General features: G+C 47.5%; 1 protein-coding gene across 4 annotated transcripts in view; it reads left to right on the top strand.

The window, feature by feature from the left end:
• Positions 1-10,963: 10,963 nt before the first annotated feature.
• Positions 10,964-20,603, top strand: part of VCAN (versican) — a 110,680-nt gene continuing 101,040 nt past the window's right edge. Inside the window, exon 1 of one of the 4 annotated variants that reach the window (XM_077866086.1) lies at positions 10,964-11,311. The gene's annotated coding sequence lies outside the window, so the exon portion shown is untranslated. The remainder of the gene's footprint in view (positions 11,312-20,603) is intronic. The other 3 variants (XM_077866083.1, XM_077866085.1, XM_077866087.1) reach the window with 3 other exon arrangements.

Genomic DNA, 20,603 nt, shown 5'->3' with positions numbered 1-20,603 from the left:
AGAAGGGCAGCGACAGAAAGCAGGGGGCTGTGGCACGGGAGACTGGAGGACAGGCTTTCGTGATCTCTTTCTTGCTGGACGAACCTGTTTTCACCAGCAAGGTACGTATTGCTGCCTGGCTAGACAACCCACCAATATCCCTCACACTGCCTTCCACCAAGCTGTATGCCACTGGTTTTTTTGTGAAGAATTCTGTCCATTTTCTCTCTTCTCAAGGAGGAGGTGAAGGGGAGACCCCAAGAGAAGGATTCACAGAAACTGAGGATGTTTCTGAGAAGTGGTGCTCAGCATATCTATCCAGAAAGGGAATTGATTGACTGTCCTTCTGCCTATCCCACAGGGGCAAAGGTATTTTTTTGGGGGGGTGGGGCAAAGGTATTTTGTGATTGGAAGGGGAGAGGGCACGGGTAGCCTGCACTCCCACTATTTGGTCTGGCGAAGACCAGGATTTGGCGTGTTTTGTGTGTTGGTTTGCTCTTTTGATTAGCTGAGCGCTGGAGCAGGAGGTGGCTGCACTACAGCTAGGGTCCCAAGAGTAGCGGGGAGGCTTGGGGCCCTCCAGCAGCAGGGGGTGCAAGCATTGCAATTGAGGCTGAGTTGAGGCAGAAGGAAGGAGGAGCACAGGTGCACCTTCTGGGGATGAAATTGCACAGGCAGGGTGTCTGGAGAGACTCCTGGAACGGGCACATGTGTCTTCCAGGTGGACACCCGACACACCCAGGGCCTTGGCTGTCAGTCCCTGCGGTCCAGGGAAGCTTTGATGATCCCAGAAAGGGTTCCAACAGCAGCCGGTCTTGTCCCTCTCCTTCACTCTCTCTTCTGGGGCTTCTTCTTCTTCTTTTTTTTTTTTTTTTTAAGATTTTATTTATTTATTCACGAGAGACACAGAGAGAGGGAGAGAGGCAGAGACACAGGCAGAGGGAGAAGCAGGCTTTACGCAGGGAGCCCGATGTGGGACTCGATCCTGGGACCCCAGGATCAGGTCCTGGGCCGAAGGCAGGCACTCAACCGCTGAGCCACCTGGGCTGCCTTCTTCTGGGGCTTCTCAGCAGAAGTGCTGTGGCCTAGGAAAGAGCGCGTACCCTCATCCCAGAGCAGCCCGCCAGACCTGCCCCCTGCAGAGGCAGCTGGGTGCAGGAGCAGCGAGAGCACAGACACCCTGCCTCCCTGGCTCAGACCCCTCGAGCCACAGGCAGAGCAGCTTTGGTGCAAGAAAAGCCTTACTCACTATATGAGGTTCATATTTCTTTCTTTCCTTTTTTTTTTTTTTTTTTTTTTGGTCTTATTTATTTGACAGAGAGAGAGAGCAGGGGGAGCAGCAAAGGGAGAAAGAGAAGCAGGCTCCTCGCTGAGCCTGATCCCAGGACCCTAAGAGCATGACCTGGGCCAAAAGCAGCCGCTTAACCAGCTGAGCCCCCAGGTGCCTGAGATTTGTATTTTCACCGATGTGAACATAAGCCTTTGTTACTGAACAGTGTACAGACAGTGCTGGGACCTTACTCTCACGGGGAGGGGGACATTGGACACAGCAGTTTGGACAGTAATTGGGAACAAAAACATTAACATCCATGTTGTTATTTCTTAACCTGGAATCTGCCAAATAACTTGGTTTCAAGCAACCGGATTTTTCACTCACTTTTGCTTTTTACTGCCCCTGCCCCACTGCCTCCTAAGCGTCAGCTATTCATTAGTCCCCAGGCTCAGGCTGCCCTCCCTCAGGTTCTTCCAGAAGCCGTCCACATCTGCCACCTGTACTAGGCATAGCTGGGTCCTTTTAGGAGATGATTCCCAGTTATTACCCAGACTCTGGCCTGTTCCTCCCTCTCTGCCCCCCTCCTCTCCCTGCCCCTCCAAGATGCAATCGTCTCTGTCACCGGAGGTATTCTTTCCTGTTCTATTTATAACTTCAGGTGCCATTCTCTGCTTAGGGCTAGGGTAAAATTGTGCTTTTAGATCTCAAAGTACATTGCCTCAAAGATAAGAAGTCAAGAATGTAACACCGAAGGGGTCAGATTAACAGTATTCTTGTTTGAGGCCCCCTCAGGAAAATGAATTGTTGCTGGGTATTTGGGTCCTCCAACCACAAGGGGAAAAGGGACTTTCTTGGCCTCTGGAATGGGAGCTCTGGTGGAGTCATGGGCGCTGGTCACACCTGGTGAGGATGGGTGGCCCAAGGGAGGGAGCTGCGTAGGGAGGCGGCACCTTCCTTGCCTGCTGCAGTTTGGGTTCCGCCTTCCAGTTTCTTCAGAAGGCCTTGTGGCTTGGTCCCCTTTCTTCCTTGAAATCTACCTGCCACTGCCCCTTCCCCTTCCTAAGCCTCTGTCCAGTGCACTGGCGTCTTGGGGATTCCTAAGGGTGTTGACTATGGGGGGCGAGGGGGGGTAAACCGAAGAAGAAAAGGAGAGTGGTTAAAGGGAATCAAATGAGTCATACCCTCCGCTAGTTTCCAATCAGCCTTCCCTTTGATCCTTTAAACTAATGGTCAGAATCTTAGGATCCGTCAGGTGGGAATCAGCCCACAGACCAGTTTTGCGGGGCCTATTTAATGTCTTAAGAGCAAGACGCGCTGGACCCACAGTCCCACATTCCAACTGGCTACAACTAAGTAGGACTAGGCTCTCTGGCTTCCACACTTCTTAGCATTCTCTGTGGTTTACTTCTCTGCCTACTTTACTCTTCTGTGTGGTGTCCTCACGGCCTTGGTAAAGCACTTGAGCTTCCGGTGTTTCTTGAGGCAGAGAGATGTTTTATTCCTATTTTCATTTCTATTCCGTAATGATAGTCCTCAGGACATGGGACATACTCAACAGATGTATTCATTCCATGTCTATTTTACATGTATCTGTTGAGCACTTCCAATGGGCCAGGCGCTGTGCTAAGAACTGTATGTAAAAGGGACCCTGACACGTAAGCACCCTACTTACAGAGCTTCCGTCAGTGATGGTGTGTCTGAAATAAGAGGACTTCACATTAGGTGAATTTACAAACCAGATCTGTAAGAGAGAGAAGAGGCACTGAGATTTAGATGAGGAATTTTTTTTTTTAATATTGTGTTTATTTATTCATGAGAGAGAGAGAGAGAGAGAGAGAGATTGGCAGAGACACAGGCGGAGGGAGAAGCAGGCTCCATGCAGGGAGACCAATGTGGGACTAGATCCTGGGTCTCCAGGATCACGCCCTGTGCCGAAGGCAGCGCTCAACCACTGAGCCACCCAGGTGTCCCTAGATGAGGGATCCTGCTAAAGAGGCAGCCCTGGGTGTGACAAAGTAGTGGTGATTTGGCCCTGGCATGGGGGGAGCATGGCCTAAAAGGAAAAAGCCATGGCTGGATTCACACTCCTTCCTGATATCCTAGAATTTGCAGCCTTATCTTGCCCTAGCCAAGGCAGGAAACCGATCGTTGCCAGTCCTGCCATCCCAGCCAGCCAAGTGGTCATTAGAATAGTGAGAATTATAGCAGATGTGATTGGTACCCCACCTGTATCCCCTCGCCTTTATCGTTTCCATGCAGGCCGGCCCGGGTTCTCATCAAAGCCCCTGGATCTTCTAGCCCGAGAGCCTTGTCTGGCCACCAGAGCCCAGTCTGCCTGCACATGTACAGAAGTGGCAGGGGATTAACACCCCGTGGAAAAGCCATCAACCAACAAGTATATAAATAGCCCAGAAGAGATACCTCTGCGGTGCATATTCTCTATTCTTTTTGAGCATTTCCTAGTGGGAATAAGCTCCAGTTGCCTACAATGACAGGGTGCTTGAAATGCATCCTCCACTAGCCTCCTTTCCTTCCCTGTCTCATTCCTTCTTCTCTATAGATGTTTCTGGATCTTGCCCTCCTAAATGAACTACTTGCATTTGAATCCTTCTCTCAGGGCTTGCCTCTCTGGGAGCCCAAACTAAGATGATATCATGCTTTTTTGTTTTTCCTTTTAAATTTCTGTGAAAAATGCCATTGGAATTTTGATAGAGATTGCATAGAATCTATAGATAGTTTTGGGTAGTAGGGACATTTTCACCATATTAACTTTTCCAAGATATCTTTCCATTTATTTGTATCATCTTCAGTTATTTTCCTCATTGTCTTATAGTTTTAAGCACTTAGATCCTTCAATTCCCTTGGTTAAATTTATACCTAAGCTTTACTGTTTTTGATGCTACTGTACATGGGATTATTTTCTTTATTTCTTTTTCAGGTAGGTGTCACTATATGGAAATGCGATGGATATTTATATGTTGGTTTTTACTGAAACGTTAGTGAATTCCTTTATTAGGTCTAACAGTTTCTTGGTGAAGTCTTTAGGATTTTCCGCATACAAGATCATGTCATCAACAAAAAGACGATTTTTCTTCTCTTTTTCTGATTTGGATGCCTTTTATTTCTTTTTCTTGGCTAATTGGACCGGCTAGGACATCCAGTACTGTGTTGAATAAGAGTGGTGAGGGTGGGCACCTTGACCTTAGAGAAAAAGAGTCTTCAACCTTCACCACTGAATGTGATGTTAGCTCTGGGCTTATAGTACATGGCCAGCCTTTTTATCATGTTGAGCGTAGAAGGGTGATCACCTGGCCCTAAAGGATGGGGAGCATGGGGAGATGTTGATCAAAGGGTATAAACTCAGTTATAAGATGAGTAAGTTCTGGGGATCCCTGGGTTGCGCAGCGGTTTGGCGCCTGCCTTTGGCCCAGGGCGCGATCCTGGAGACCCGGGATCGAATCCCACGTCGGGCTCCCTGCATGGAGCCTGCTTCTCCCTCTGCCTATGTCTCTGCCTCTCTCTCTCTGTGTGTGTGACTATCATAAATAAATAAATTAAAAATTAAAAAAAATATGTATAAAAAAACGATAAGTTCTAGGGATCTAATGTACAGCATGTTGACAATAGTTTACAATACTGTATTATATACCTGAAAGTTGCTATGAGAGTAGAGCTTTAATGTTTTCACCAAAACAACAACAAAATGATCATTATGGAGGTAAAAGATGTGTTAATCAACCTTATTGGGGTAAACACTTCCCAGTATATACGTGTATATCATCACATTGTACACCTTCAACTCACATAATACTCTATGTTCATTATATCTCAATAAAGACGGGGGTGGTGCAGAGATAGATATTGCGTGGGGAGAGAAAGAAGTCGAAGGTAAATACTGCCAGAGAGAAAGAGACAAAAGTTCTCAAAAGAGTTGCAGAAATGGGGGATTGGAAGGGCTATTCTGCATTCGCAACTGCATTTTGGAGGGAAGCCTGTAAATTCAATACAATATTTAAAATAAATTTATTTCAGCTTTATGATGACTAAGAAAAAGAATAAGTTTCAGTGCCTTGTTCTTTTCTCTTGTTTTCTAATGCCTACATTTGATACTCATGTCCCCCAGCCAGAGACCCTAGTGTCCTTAGATCAATTTCCCTGACCTTCCTTTCTGGCTAGGATGACTTTTAATGCTTTCCTTCCACCATTCAACTTTGGTTTGATTTAACAACTCTGGAAGACCTTCGGAAACTTAAAATGAACTCTGAGTACGTGACATCTAGTGAACTATTTTTATTATGGAAAAATAAGAAACACAATTTCTTCATATGCAACATGATTAATGCCCAAATTCATTGTCAGTAGAATATGTGCATGCAAGTGATTTTCCAGTAAAGGAGATTTTGTTGAGCTATCGTTCTCCCCTGATCCATTTGTAATGAGTAACGTGTTTTTAAAAGATGGCTGATTAGACCAGCCCAGGGACACACACACACACACACACACACACACACACACAAATGCTTTTTTCCCTTTAAATTCATTAGTCATTACATAGATAAATAATAACCTTGGCTATGCCAATAAATTATATTTTTCTATAGAGATTATAAAATTCTTTAGGCTGAGAAGTAGTTCTTACCTTTTGAATAATGCCTGAATGCCTAAGGTCTAAAGCCGTACACATTGACAGTGCTCGCTAAATGCTTGTTGAATTGAACAAAGGACATAGAAATGAAGTTGAGAGCAGCCTGTTTGTGATAAATATTTGCTGAGTCTTATATTCTCCTCTCCTTTTCCCTTGATGAGCTATGGCAAATATTTAATGTCCTTTGAATTGTGGGGTTAAAATGGAATCATTCACATTTTTTTGACAGAAGCCTAAAGTCCCTGGCATTTGACTAGTCCTGCAATTTTTTTTGCTGAAAAATCTAAAAGAGAATGCCCGCATGTTCCTTCTGCACCTTATTCTGACACCGATACCGGAGTTCTCCAATCATTCTTCTATGTAGAACTTCCTTGTTTCCAGTCCTGCTTCCCACCTCACCAGAGACACTAATGATGCTGTGGTGGCTTTTTGCACCATCCATGGTGCTTTCATGAAATTTCTCATCTCTGGGTCCCATCGTGCTCTCCTTAAATAAATAGGAGCTGTAACTCACTGAACATAAACAGCAACCGTGAAAGTTTTGCCTCTTAAGAAAACCTCTGCGCTGTTGTCTGGCCCACCGCACGCGTTGTAAGATCTCTACCGCTTCCTTGTATTCAGAAACCAAGTTCTTCAGTTCATCTTGATTCAGTGAGACAAATGCTTAATAAAAAGTGACCTATATTTCTAGGGCTGGAAAAGGGGGAAAGAAAGGAGTTGGAGAAAGTGACTAAGGAAGGGAATAAGGTCGATGCTGTCTCTGATTCAGTTTAGTTGGACTGCTTCATTTATGCCTTAATCTTTTTCTTTATAAAAGTGATGGCATTTTTGATACTTTGCTCCAGACAGCTTTCCCGGGGGCGAGTGCAGATGTGCTGAGCCATTTGGCTGCCGTGTGGACCGACTCAGAGCCTCTCTTCTCCCTAATGAAGTCATCTCCTCTGGGCAGCCCAGCCTTTCCCATCACTCCATGTTGGAACTTGGCTTTGGCTTGCATAGTTCCATCGTGATGTAGATGGTCTTCCAGTTAAGTTCTGGAATAATCTGCCCAACCATGAACAGGACATTTACAGCAAAGACAAAAAAAAAAAAAAAAAAACTTTTCTTGAAAGAAACATTTTACTGTAACATTTTGATTTGGGGGTTGGGGAGCAGTCTCGCTCTGGGAAAAATCAAAATTTTCATGGCTTTCTTAAGATATTTGTCTGTGCTTAATTTCTCTGAGTCATTTATATACTTCAGGCTAAAGAGTAATGAGATTGTCACCCTCACTTTGCCTTTTGTAGAGTTTCTTTTATTTTTTTAAGAACGGCAACAAAGACCTCATATTACTTCTGCATTTCCTAGAAACCCAAAGAGGATTTAAAATGTTGGATAAACTATCTGTCCCTAACCTGTAGGAAAAAAAAAAATAATGAAGCAGTTTTAGAGGTTGGCTTCCTTTTTCTAGGCACTGTGGAGACCATTAAAGGTACATTTTTTAATGACACATATTTTCACCATCCACAGAGGATATTTGCTTCACTGTGCTTAAGGTCAGTCAGATCAGGGACTTGAAATGTGAACCTGTTTTCTGAATGTGGGTGGGACTGGAACCCTGTCATCCCTAGTGCAGCAAAAGAGGATACCATGTCTAACAACACTTCACCTCATCAGGAAACAAGGAGAAGACTTGAAATGTGATCCTAACGCTCAGAAGGAGGTTTAGATGAAGATAATGAAACTCCCTGGACACCCACCTGCCAGCTACACCTTTGTTGTCCAAGTCGTTGGCTGACTGCACCCCCCCCACCCCCCGCCCCGACTTCTGCCAAGTCCTGAAGACAAGATCAAGGCAACGAAGCAAGGCACACAGCTTCTGGCTTCTGGTTTCCTGTAGACACCAGCACTGGGAATGAGGATCTTTCTTTATCTATACCTGAGACCATGGAGTTTACATACAGAACATCCCCAATACAAGGATATGATTTAAAGGGGGAATACACAGAATGAGATTTTAATTACTGTTTGACTCAGACTTGAGCGTAATGGGCAAAGTAGTTTTAGTTATAAAAGCTACACATATATGCTTTCCCATTCAAAAAGTTGTGATAATTTTTCAAACATGAGAGAATCAGAAATAACTGTCCTTCCCTTTGTCTTCTTGGAGAGAGACAGGGAGAAAGAGAGGGAGGGAGGGAGAAGGAAAAACAGAGAGAGAGACAAAGAGGGAGACGCAGAGAGACGGAGAAGCCCTCAAGGACAGTTAAATAGAAATAATACATCTGTAGAGTCTATTCTAGTCTATTCTGAATGTACCTTGTATGCTTTCCTTTTTCTTCTCTGTCTATTATAGGTAGCTGGAGGGGAAAATCTGCTTTAGAGAAAGCAAGCGGATATTCAAGGATGTCATTTCATTTTTAATTATTTGACAGTCTGCAGAAGTGTTCAATTTTCTAAATAATGTAACAAGCCAAAGTAAAGAAAAGGCACGCGGTATAAGGCTGTTCAGAATTGTCCGTGTTCCGGCTAGTGACGTCTGCCTGAGAAAGCGCCTTTGCCCTGTAGAACTGCTTGGTCAAGAAGAGTTGGGATGTCCGCGGACATTATAAAGAACTATAAACGTTAGAGGCCTAGAGAAACACATTTGGCAAGATAAAGGAAAATATCTCAGGATGTAAGTAGTCTCTGACTCTTATTTTTCATCATGTCTCATCATGTAAAGTTGGCATTATTTACAGGAGCGTTAAGTATTAACAGTTCCTTAAAAATAGATGTTAATCTGCTATCGGTTGCTTTCTCGAGCTGCCGTAGGTCTCCTTTGTAGAAATGTTTTACTTAACTGTATTCTAGAGGGAGGGCGGGGTAATGGAGAGATGATAGTAAGCTCTTCAGATTGGCAGATCTACCACTTAGAAAGTGGCCATGGGCAAGACATTTAAACGCTCTGGAACTCAACTAGGTTGAGTCAGATTTAAGAATGAGAACAATCAAATACACTTCGGGTGTCCCAGAGAAAGATCTATCCTAATGCCTGGAGTATAATTTCAAAAAGGATTTTTTTTTTTTTGGTTTTGAGCGAAAGATCATGAAGTTGCTATGATCATGAAGTTGCTATGAAGAGTGCTTGAAAAGACCACTGGATCCAGAGTCAAGAGTTGCATTTTGGTAACAGCTCTGCTTTTAATCGTGTGACTTTAGGAAAAATCACTTTCTGAGCTTTAGTTTGCTTATCTGCTAAATGTAAAGGTTGAAATCTGATTCTGTTCTGTGACGCTGTTTTTCTAAATATTTAATGAAATAGAGCTTCAATGTTAAGAATGGTGGTAGGGCAGCCCAGGTGGCTCAGCGGTTTAGCACTGCCTTCCACCCAGGGCCTGATCCTGGAGACCTGGGATCGAGTCCCATGTCGGGCTCCCTACGTGGAGCTTGCTTCTCCCTCTGCCTGTGTCTCTGCCTCTTTCTCTCTCTCTGTATCTCATGAATAAATAAAATCTTAAAAAAAAAGAATGGTATAATAACTATACTAAGGATAAATACACCATCATAAAACATTTAAAAATTGACTCCTAAATCCTATAATTAATAGTTATGTTATTCACTATAATGAACCAAATAAATAAATAAATAAATAGAAATGGAAAATGCACATTTTGAGGACTGAAGTTCTCCTTACAAAACTTCTACCTGTTTTTCGCTTAAAATCTAGCATCCTGCAGAATGCGTACACCCTGCAAAAGAAACTTAAGAAAAGAAACATTATAAACGTGCGTGCCCAGAAGTCTAGGCTTCTACAAGTTTTAAAGTAGGAGTCTAAGGCCAACCTACTCAAAGGAATTCAGAGTAAACTGGACTTTTTTTCTTTAATCATCACTTTTGTATCGGATATAATTTTCTCAGTAGGGACCGCAGAGAGAAAGCCATGAGGATACTTCCACGTTTGTGTGAAAAGAAGATACTGCTCTCCCTTCCAGGATCCCCCCATGTTGAAACTGATGTGCACCTTGGGCTTATTTTGTTCCCATTGTATAAACTCATACAGGACTTCAAAGAAAAGGAAAATACAAAGTCCCTCTTTTCTAAGGGGCAGAAATCCTTTGTGTCAACTGGTTGACCCTTTGCTCTCTAAGGTCCTATAGGAAATCTTTTGTAACACAATGCAGGGGACTCTTCCTTGTGTTGATGCTGTTTACACAGTCGGTCTGCCTGGCTGAAAACAGAAATCACAAGAACTCCAGGAAGATTGTGGTCCCATTTCCTGACCACAAGGAAGGGGGGATCGGGACATGGAAGGAGTCTCTGTTGCTCAGAAAAATTCTTAAATATCCTGCCACCACCACACTTTGGAACATTGAGGGTAAGGAAGAAGGAGGAAAGCAAAGTCTAGACTTCTGTACTGAGTGGCCGAGTCGGGGGATCTGTGGACGCCGGCAGGGGCTCCGGCTGGGGAGCTTCCCGTCCGAGCCTTCACCAGGGGCTCTTTGTGGATCGCGCTCCGACGCCGGCTCCGCTTCGGGCAGCTCCCGGGGAAGGCGGTTCCTGCACGTCCTCTCCAGGGCTTGGAAGGGTCTGGTTCGCTCAGCGTCTGGCTCAGGTTGGCAGGAGGCGCAAGCCTGACACTTGGCTCTGATGGGACAGCCAGGTCCCGGGGCCGCGTAAACGCGCTGTAAGCAAGTTCTTCGCCGATTTTACGGAGTTTCGTCCGCTCCCGGGAGGGACTGAGGGGGCTCAGCCGTCTGCCGCCGGCCGGCCCCGAAGCGCGGGGGGTCGTGTCCCCCCAGCCCCGAGCGCGCGGCCCCGGGGGCGGGGGGGGCGGGTTCCGGGCGCGCGGCGATGCTGCTCGGGGGCCGGGGCGCGGGGCCGGGGGGGGGGGGGAGCGCTGCTGTCCCCGAGCCCATTGGTACTTCTCGAGGGGCAGGGACGCCGGGGGGTGGGGGTGCCGCGGAGGGGGCCGGCGGTCCTTTCCGCCCTCCGCCTGCTTTCCAAGCCCGGGCTCCTAGGAGGGGCTGAGGCTGCCGAGCGCCTCGGGAGCCTGTGAATGAGCCTCCTCCTCTTCCTCCTCCTCCTCCTCCTCCTCCTCCTCCTCCTCCTCCTCCTCGCCGAGTCTCCTCCTCGGTGCTGACGGTACAGTGATATAATGATGATGGGTGTCACAACCCGCATTTGAACTTGCAGGCGAGCTGCCCCGAGCCTTTCTGGGGAAGAACTCCGGGCGGGCGGGAGCGACAGCCGCGAGCGCTCGGGGCCGCGGACCGCGCTGGGAGCCGCGCTGGGACCCGGCTCTGCGGCCACCCGCGTCCGCCCGCGCCGCCCCGCACCTCCGCACCCCTCCCGGGCGCCCAGACGCCGGTGACCCGCCCCGGCCACACCGAGCCCTTCCGCGCTGCGCTGCGGTGATTTTTTTCGCCCCAAACTGCAATAAGCCGCCTTTCAAGGTAATCACGTTTCTTTTGTTCCTCCTTAAAAAAAAAAAAAAAAAAAATAGGGAAAAACCCCCCAAAAAAGCAAAAACGAGAGAGCTTAGAAAACCGAAGTACCTTGTAATTGGGAGAAGGCTTAATTGAGGCAGAGAGAGCCAGCTGGAGGGCGAAGTTAGGAAGATAAATGCACTTTTAAAAATGCAGGTAACTTTGAGAAGGACGTTTGGAGAGAGCAACGCCGAGGGACCGTGGTGCTGAAAAAGATCCAGACAAAAGAAGCCCGGGATGGGGTGGGGGTCGAGGGACTAACGGAATTGGGGGAAGGGAGGGAAGGGGACTGCGGGGAACCCTGCGAAAAGTCGTGGGGTCCCGAGCTGGAGGGACCGCTGGCATCTTGGGCTTTTTTTTTTTTTTTTTTTCTGTTAACCTGCTCGAGGCAAAAGTTTGAATGGGGACTCGGGGGCCCCGCGAGCGGGCCGGTCCCCGAAGCCGCCGCGCCGGCCGCCACCTGGCTCCCGGGCCCCCGGCAGGTCTGGGGGGACCTGGGCGACCGCGACCGCGTCCGGCCGCACAGGCTGCGGGGGGCGGGGGCGGGGGCGGGGGCGGTCCGGGGGCTGTCGGGGCCGGCGCGGTCCCCCGGGGTCTTTTGTCCCGCGCGCCGAGCCCGGGGCCGCCGGGGAGGCCGGGGTGGGGGTGGGGGTGGGGCCGCGGCGGCCCGGAGAGCGCCTGGGCGGGAAAAGCTTGCCTGGAAGCCCCGGCGGGGTGCAAGAATTTAATGTCACCCCGCGGAGCGAGGTGGAGGCTCGGGGCGCTCCGCAGACAAAGGTGGCGCGGGGACCCGCATCTGGGGCCGCTCGGGCCGGCGCCGTCGCCGTCGCCGTCGCCCCGGCTCCCGCGGTCCGCCTTCCCCTCCAGCTCCCCCGCCCCCGAGTTGAGCAACTCGGCCGGCCGGTGCGGCGGCCCGGGAGCCCCGCGGACGCCCAGGCTGAGCGCCCCGCCGCCCGGCACGGGGTGGGTGGCCGCCGCGGGGCCGCCCCGCCGCGCAGTCCGCGTCCCCGGCCGCGGAGGCCCGTGCGCCAGGCAGCGGGGAGCGCGGCACCCGCCGTGTCACAGCCCAGGGTCTGCTCTCCCGCCCGCTGCGCCCCTGCGAGCCCCGCCGGTCCCCGGAGATGCCACGGGAGGGCGGTGCGCGCGGCGCGGAGAGCCTCCCCGCGGGCGCACGCCACTGCCCCACGGCCGCCGGCCTCGGCCTCCGGGCCCCTTCCCATCTTTGTGTCCCCCCCCCCGTCTCCATCTTCGCCGCCCCCTGCCCCGCGCCCGGCCTCGGCTCGGTGTCCTCGCCCCCGGCCCCCTCCCCACGGCGGACGGATGCACGGCCAGTGCGAGCCCCCAGCCTCCGGGCCCGCGGGCCGGCGGGGGCGGAGCGACCGGCCCGGGGCTCCCCGCGACCGACCCCCCGCAGGCGTGCGGAGGCCCGGCCCGGCCCAGAGGTCCAGGAACGCGGCGCGCGGGCGGCTGCGGGCGCCCCCTGACGGCCACGCGGGCTCGGCGGACGCCGGACCCTCCCCCGCCGCGGGCCCCCAGCGAGCCGCCCCCGCGCCGCGGTTCAGGGTGAAGGGCGCCCCCGCCCGGGCCTGCGGCGGGTCCGCGCCGTGAACCCGGGGCCTGGGGGTCCCTAGAGGCCGCGCGTCCGCGCAGGGCCGAGCCTGCTCCCCGAGTCGGCGGGGTGGCCCCGCTCCGGCCGGGCCGCGCTGCGCTGCGTGGACGGGCCCCGCGCGGGCTGCACGCTCCGGAAACGGCCCCGAGCGCTTTGCTCCCGGCCGCTTGGACCCGGCGCTCCGGCCCCACCCCGGGGTCCCGCCAAAGAAAGGGCCGCGCAAAGCTGCAGTAACGTCAAGACCGCATCGTGGAAGTTTAGGGCAGGAGCGCGCCGGGAGGGGAGGGGAGGGGAGGGGAAGGGGAGGGGAGGGGAGGGGAGGGGAGGGGAAGGGGAAGAGGAGGGGGGGAAGGGAAGGGAAGAGGAGGGGGGTAAGGGAAGGGAAGGGGAGGGGAGGGAAGGGAAAAGGGAAGGGGAGGGGAGGGGAAAGGGTAGAGGAGGGGAGGGAAAGGGAAGGGGAGGGGAGGGGAAGGGAAGGGGAAAGGGTAGAGGAGGGGAAGGGGAAAGGGAGGGGAGGGGAGAGGAGGGAAAGGGGAGAGAAGGGAAGGGAAGGGGAGAGAGGGAAGGGAAGGGGAAAGGGTAGAGGAGCGGAGGGAAAGGGAGGGGAGAGGAGGGAAAGGGAGGGGAGGGGAGAGGAGGGAAAGGGGAGGGGAGGTAAAGCAGGGAAGGGAAGGGGAGGGAGGGAAGGGAAGGGGAGGGAAGGGGAGGGAAGGGGAGGGAAGGGAGGGAAGGGAAGCGTAAAGAAGGGGACCAGGAAAGAAGAAAGGAGCGAGAAGGGGCTGAGGGTCGCTAGGAGGCGAGGACCCGTAGGGTGCGCTTCGAGGTGTGAGGCCGAATTTCGCGTCCCGTTTGCAGACATATGTTAAGCGACCACAGACGCGGCCAAAGCGCGTGCAGGGACGGAGGGGCGGTGGGGGGAGAGCAGCCCCTAGAGGGGCCGGGGCCTCGGGCCGACCCCCGCTCGCTCGGCCGACGCAGAGTGAGAACGCGCCGGGCGCCCCGGGCTCCGCCGCCGCCGCCAGCCGCCGCCACGTGGGCTGGAGCTGGAGCTGGAGCTCCCGGGCCGAGACGGGCGTGACTCGGGCTGACACGCGCTCCGGAGAGCCGGCGGCCGGCCCAGCCCGGAGGCGCAGCGCCAGCCTCGGGGCCCCGCCCGGAGGCCGGTGGGGGCGGGGCCTTGCCCGGGGGCGGGGCCTAGCCCGGGCGGGGCGGGGCGGGGCTCACCGGTGGTTGCTCGGCGGCCGCGCCCCCGGCCCCTGGGCTGCGGGCACCGGAGGCTACCGGACTTCTGTCCTGAAGCTGCTAAACACTAACAGTTCGATTTTTTTTTCTTGCTTCTTGGGAGCGGTAGTAGTTTTTGCCATGCAGCAGGGAGGAGGTAAAGATTTACTCCAAGCAAACTTTTTTTTTTTTTTTTTTTGGCAGAAAAATGACACAAGTTTCTTCTGTGGTCCATACATTGACTTTCTAAATACGTTTACGTCTGTTTAAAGACTGCTTTTAGGACCGTACAGGGTAGTCCCGTTCCAGACTGTCATAAGGGGGGTCTAGATGGCAGACGCTTGACGCTTGACGGGACTGAGAGGGGCCCAAGGGGTGCAGGGGTGCAGGGGTGGGACTGCACCCCGGCCCGGGGCATCAGCAGCGCCAGCGCGGGTCTGGCCCCCGCAGGGAGCTCCGCACACGTGCACCAAATGACTGAGCCCGTAACCTGGGAGAACGGGGCGTAGTCTAGACGCTGCCGCTAAGAGCTGCATTTTAAACTCTCCCGCTTCTTCGCTTTACCTCAGAAGAACAAGGTTTTAAGGATCCCTGAGATCTCAAATTCTGAGATCTAATTGATATTCTTTCCCTTTCTTTTTGACTCCTTCTAAAAGCTGTGACCGAAAGTATTTTAAGTACTGCTGGTCAACTGTGCCAAGCCTGCCATGGAAGTACTCATGTGAAGTCCTAAAATAGGGTGCTGTGAGTTTAAGATAAAAATGGGAAGGCTTCAGTGGGAGCAACAAGGGGTTTTCTGAGATGGAATCGGTTTCCAGTTGGGAGAACATGTAACTTGGATGCAAGAGCATATCAAGCAGAAGGGCTGAGCTGACTTTTAGTGCGATCTCTCAGGAAAGAAAGGAATATTTCACAATTGTATGTGCTTGTCCAAGCTAATAAAGCAAAGGATTCCAATGGATTCCAAAGTGATTGAGCAATTACTTCCTCCAGCAGGAAGTCCACAGTCCTTAATCTTGTGGGTGGTGCAAAGAGGATAAGAACAAGACCATCAAAGGATTTATGTCAGAATGCAAACTTTTGGGTTTTTTCTAGTAGATAAATTAAAAGTTATTCCTAAACTGTACTTCCTGATTTTTTAAAAAATGAAATTTGACAAGAATCCCCTAAGATACATATGTTAACAGGTGTAGGTTTCCTCCAATTTGCGTACAAACTGGAAGAGAATGTCTCTGATATTCTAAGGTCCCTATGTCTGCATGCTTGTAAGTTTTGTTGCAAAGGACCTGAAAAAAGGTATTATTAATATTAAAAATATAGTCTTTGTTCTCTCTTTCCTCACCTTATTATTATGCATAAGTTTGATAATTGGTCACTAATTGAGCATCAGAGCCTTTGAGGACATAGAGATCCACCAAGGCTGTCTTCCAATAGTCATATAACCAAGCTCTTCTTTTCTACTGCAGTTTAAACAGTTTTGTTGCCTTTATTCGTGGACAGACATCGCTAGACACTGTATTTAAAATGGGATATTGCCCTGTGACTGAGCCCAACTTCTCAAGACACAGGGTTCTCTTGAGAAGACTCAGTGACTGTACTATAGTAGGTGATTATTTTACCACCCACCTAGAGAAAACAGGACTCACAAACGTTCATTGTTGGGGTGAGCTGCTCTAGTCTGAGAAAACATGCTGATTGTTGCATAGGTCTATACTTTCTTTACCAGAAAACAGAAGACGTGTACTCCCTCTGATTAGGAATCAGAACAAGAGGAAGTAGAGATAAATGTCTTGGTCAAGCTCCATTTCAATTAGTGAATTTTTGCCGTCTCCTCTAGTAGCCTAGATTCAGTAAATTGCAGCCACCTCTCCACCCCCACATAAATATACATTTATGCATTTATATTATATTTATATATATTCTCCCAGGGTTTTTGTTGTTGTTGTGTTTGTTTGTTTGTTTGTTTGTTTTCCCTTTGGCTCTGGTAGGTTCTTATCATTGAATGTGCCAAGGTGGTTGTATTTCAATGGTCCGTGCCAAGTGTCCTTGTTCAATGTTTGCCTCTTAATGTTTCCTGAAACTCCTCTGGATAGATCTATCATCTATTAAAGGGTATGAATGCACATCTGGGTTTAAACTTACCTCATTTCTGTACGTATATATATCCTACCTCATTCTTTTAAGAATTTTAAGAGGTGTTTTTCTATAAAAATGAGATTACAGAGCTTATAATAAACACATATATAATATGTAAGCAATAATTTTTTTTTATTATTAAGTCACTGAGTTGCTATTACCTGTGTGTGGTAGAGTGAACACTAGGCTTTGAATCAAAAAGCTTGATGTCAAAATCTATTAAATGTATATACAGTTATATACATCAAAAGGGTGAATACTGTGAGAAGGCTTTGGCAAATGGAAAACTGTATAAATAAGTGGTGTTAATATTATATCCATGGGACTCGTATTGATCTAATTCTATAATCTCAATAAAAACACTAGTACCTAAATCATGTATTTCCTACTAAATCTATAAAGTGAGTTAGGAGCATTTTGCCTTAAGACTTGTCTAATTTAACTGAATAGGAGACAGAATCCAGAAATAGACTAAAATAGACATGGAAATTCAGTGGCAAAGAAAGATTATTAAACAAATAATCTGGGGACAAGTGATTGGTCCACTCAGAATAAGAGTCAACCTCTACCTTATTTCTTATCTTCAAATAAAGTTAAGATGATCAAATACAAGATGTAAAGATGACATTTGAAAAATAACAAGAGTGGACACCTGAGTGGCTCAGTCAGTTAAGCCTCCTACTCTTGGTTTCAGTTCAGGTCATGATCTGAGGCTCATGAGATCCAGCTCCATGGGGGGCTCTTCCCTGGGTATGGAGCCTACTTAAGAGTCTCTCTTTCCCTCTCCCTCTCCCTCTGTTCCTCCACCTCCGCACCCCCCCCCCCCGCCAACCCTGCTTGTGGATGTTCTCTGTCACTCTCTAAAAAATTAAATTAAAAATAACTAGAGGATATTATAGAATTTTTAAAATAATAACATAGAAGTAGAGAAACCTGTTCTAAGCAAAAGATAAAATCCAGAAGCCATACTAGAAAAGACTGATAAATATGAGTAAATAATAATTAAATTATTTTACACAAAAAGAAGCAACACATTTGGAAAATATCTGCAACATATGAGAGACAAAGAGCTAATAACTCTTTTGATATAACAAGAGCTTTTATAAATAAATAAAAGACCACAGTCTATCCAAAAATGTCAAATGTGATATATAGGCAGTTAGCAGAACAAATATGTTTTTAATCATATGAGAAATTGCTCAGCCTCATTCATAATTAAAGAAATAGTAATTAAAAAGCAATGATGTATTGCACTATTACTGTTTTGTCATCTATCACAGCAGTTCATTTAAAAAAGTTTGATGAGAGTTTGTTTCAGCCAGGTTGTGGGGAAAGTGGATCTCTCACATACTACTGTGGCAAATATAAATGGGCTCATCTTTTTTACAAAATGATTTGGTAATAACTACCAGAAAAATTTTAAAATGCTTATACTCTTTGACCCAGCAAATCTCTTCTGGATATTGTCATATACATGCTGGTACAAGTGTCCCCCAAGACAAATGGACAAGATGCTCTTTGCAGCATTGTTTCTAATAGCAAAATCTGGAGCCAGCTTAAAGGCTTATCATAGGAAGTGGTGAAATAAAAGATGCTGCATTCATCTAATGGAGAACTATACAGTTGTTAAAAACAATGCAAAAAAACCTATATTTGCCGATTTGGAACATTTTCCGAAGTACAGTGTATTTTAAACAAAGAAAGGAATGTACCAGATAGTGTTTATAATATGCAACTTATTAGGTAAAAAAAAAAAAATTGAGCATATTCATCCATTCATTCATTCATTCAGCAAACACTTACTGAGTATCCTGAGCATGAACAAAACATCATAGATTGCTCTTCTGGAACTTATATTATGGTGTGTAGAGAAAGACAATCCTTCACCCTCCCCCCCCAATAAAATATGTAAAATGATATACACTATGATGAAAATAGAGCATGGTAAAGGGAATAGAGAGTGCAGTGTTTTAGAAAGAGTAATGAGGAAGAGGTTAGCCAGGCAGAGAAAAGAGCAGTACTAAAGGACAATGACGTGAAAAAGCTTAGCTCAGTCCCAGTTCAGGAATCTAGTCACAGATTAGTGATAAATTCACATGGCACAGTTACTCCTGTGAAGTAAATATATAAGATTACCTGTTTAAACCATGAAATTTCTCTCTGCGTTGCAGTGATTCTTCTGTGAGAAAGCACAAAGAGCAAAATGGTAGATAATACCAATAATGGAAGGTAGTTGAGGTGTCCTAGACAACTGGTTGTCTAGGGTAACGATTTTGAAGACTAGAAAACAAAATCGCTAATTCTGTGTCCTTAAGTCACCCTTTGCTCAGCAGATCTTCCCCAAGATTAGTCAAGGCAGCCCATCCTTGGCATGACGCTTACCGTCTTTGCAGACATTTCTCATGGATAGGTGTCCTGTTAACCTTGTCTCTTGTGTCTCCCAGGCAATTAAACAGCCTCAACCAACTGTGTCTTGATTGTTCGATGACTTTCTCCTCTTCTTATTGACTTCACTAGAGTGAAGGCTAAATATAGACACTGGCTTTCCTATCTCTCAGGTCTTTCTATGCAGACAAACTTGTTATCACTAGCAGATTATGCTTACAAGACTGACATGGAAGAGGAAAGAATATAAGTGGGGGTTAGAGTGGTGCTAAAAAAAAAAAAAAAGGTTTTAGAAAGTTTCCTATTTAGTAAGGCCTAAATGCAGAAGGTAGATAGTATGCCTTGACAAACATGAATGTGAACATAGCCTTAAGAGAATTGAAGAAATGGAATGAGTGCCCCCAGACTCCAAGGAAGAGTCCACAGAAATGTAATTCTAAGGTAGTTAAGATCAATAAAAGCACTCTGAGATATTTACTAAAGAAATAAATGACCATTGTTTAAATCAAGTGTTGCAAACTCAGGTTCCCTACAGGGAACAGTCAAGGAGTAGCAATGGATGAGAAGCCCAGTGGGGCCAGTGATGACCTTGAGCACACGGAGCCAAGGTGAAAGCCTGCTCCTTGCCTAGTGCTGATGACTGGCCAGCAAGAATATGGATGTAGACTTGTTTGATCTGATATTTTTTAAAGATTTATTTATTTATGATAGAGAGAGAGAGAGAGAGAGAGAGAGAGAGGGAAAGACACAGGAGGAAGGAGAAGCAGGCTCCATGCCAGGAGCCCGATGTGGGACTCGACCCCAGGACTCCATGATCACGCTCTGGACCAAAGGCAGGCACCAAACCGCTAAGCCACCCAGGGTTTTTCAAAAGTGATCTGAGGCTTATGACAACTCCAATTTTTAAATGTTGGGAATTTATTCAAATATACTTATGTAAATATATTTAAAACATGATTGATCTCTCCCTTGTATTTTTAATGCACTGGATTCCTTCCCTAGCCTTGTCTTGAGGCAGTTTTAAGGCAAGTGATGAATATATTCGTGATGTAGATGAAAGACCATTTTCCTCCCTCTCTTAAAAAAAAGAGAAAAAAAAAAGGAAAGACACTTTTATAAGAATGAGCAAGAAAAAGAAAAAAAAAATTAAAAAAAAAAAAAGAATGAGCAAGGCAGAAAAAGTTAGACTTTGAGTATCAGTCTTAGATCGGAAATTAGGATGCAGAAGACCCATTCCTGGGTCAAGGTCTCTGATTTTATTATGAGATCCAACACTCCAAATACTGATAAACATCAGATATCATTGTGACATGATGAATAGTCAACTGTACTGTTTTAAATGTATTTCAGGTGTAATTAGCTTACTTGCCCATATTCAAGAGGTTGGCACTTTGCTCTAAAGTGCCATTTCTTAGAATAAGAAATGGAGGCAGTGATCCTGCATTTGGTCTGTAAACCTTCCACAAGGGTCTACTCTGAAGCTGACCCTGTGGAAATATTACAGGAATTATTAAATTGAATGTGATATTAGGTCCGTTCTACAGAGCCTACTGTTCTACAGAGGGGATAAAACATGTTTACAAGTAATGACTCAAAGCACCTAGCAAAAGTTATAGGGGATTGTCTTATAAGCATAAACTTACCCATTGCTTCTATAGTGGTAACCCAAGTGATAACTTTCAAATCCAAGAGCTTCAAATACTTTTCTTTTTACTATTAGTGATATGAAAGCAGGAAGAGAACATCTGTAAAAAATCCTGAATTAGCTAGTAATTTTATTGAATACTGAATACACTGTGTATTCTTGAGCTATATTTCATATGCATTATTTTATCAATCCTCACATTCAACAGTTAAGTACTACTTTTCACAATAAAGAAGCTAGTGAAAATGAGAGAGCTAGTAATT

The sequence above is a fragment of the Canis aureus genome, chromosome 2 (assembly GCF_053574225.1).
Source record: "Canis aureus isolate CA01 chromosome 2, VMU_Caureus_v.1.0, whole genome shotgun sequence".
Classification (NCBI taxonomy): Eukaryota; Metazoa; Chordata; class Mammalia; order Carnivora; family Canidae; genus Canis; species Canis aureus.
The sequence above is the reverse complement of the archived record's forward strand: the minus strand, read 5'-3'. Positions and strand labels throughout refer to the sequence as shown.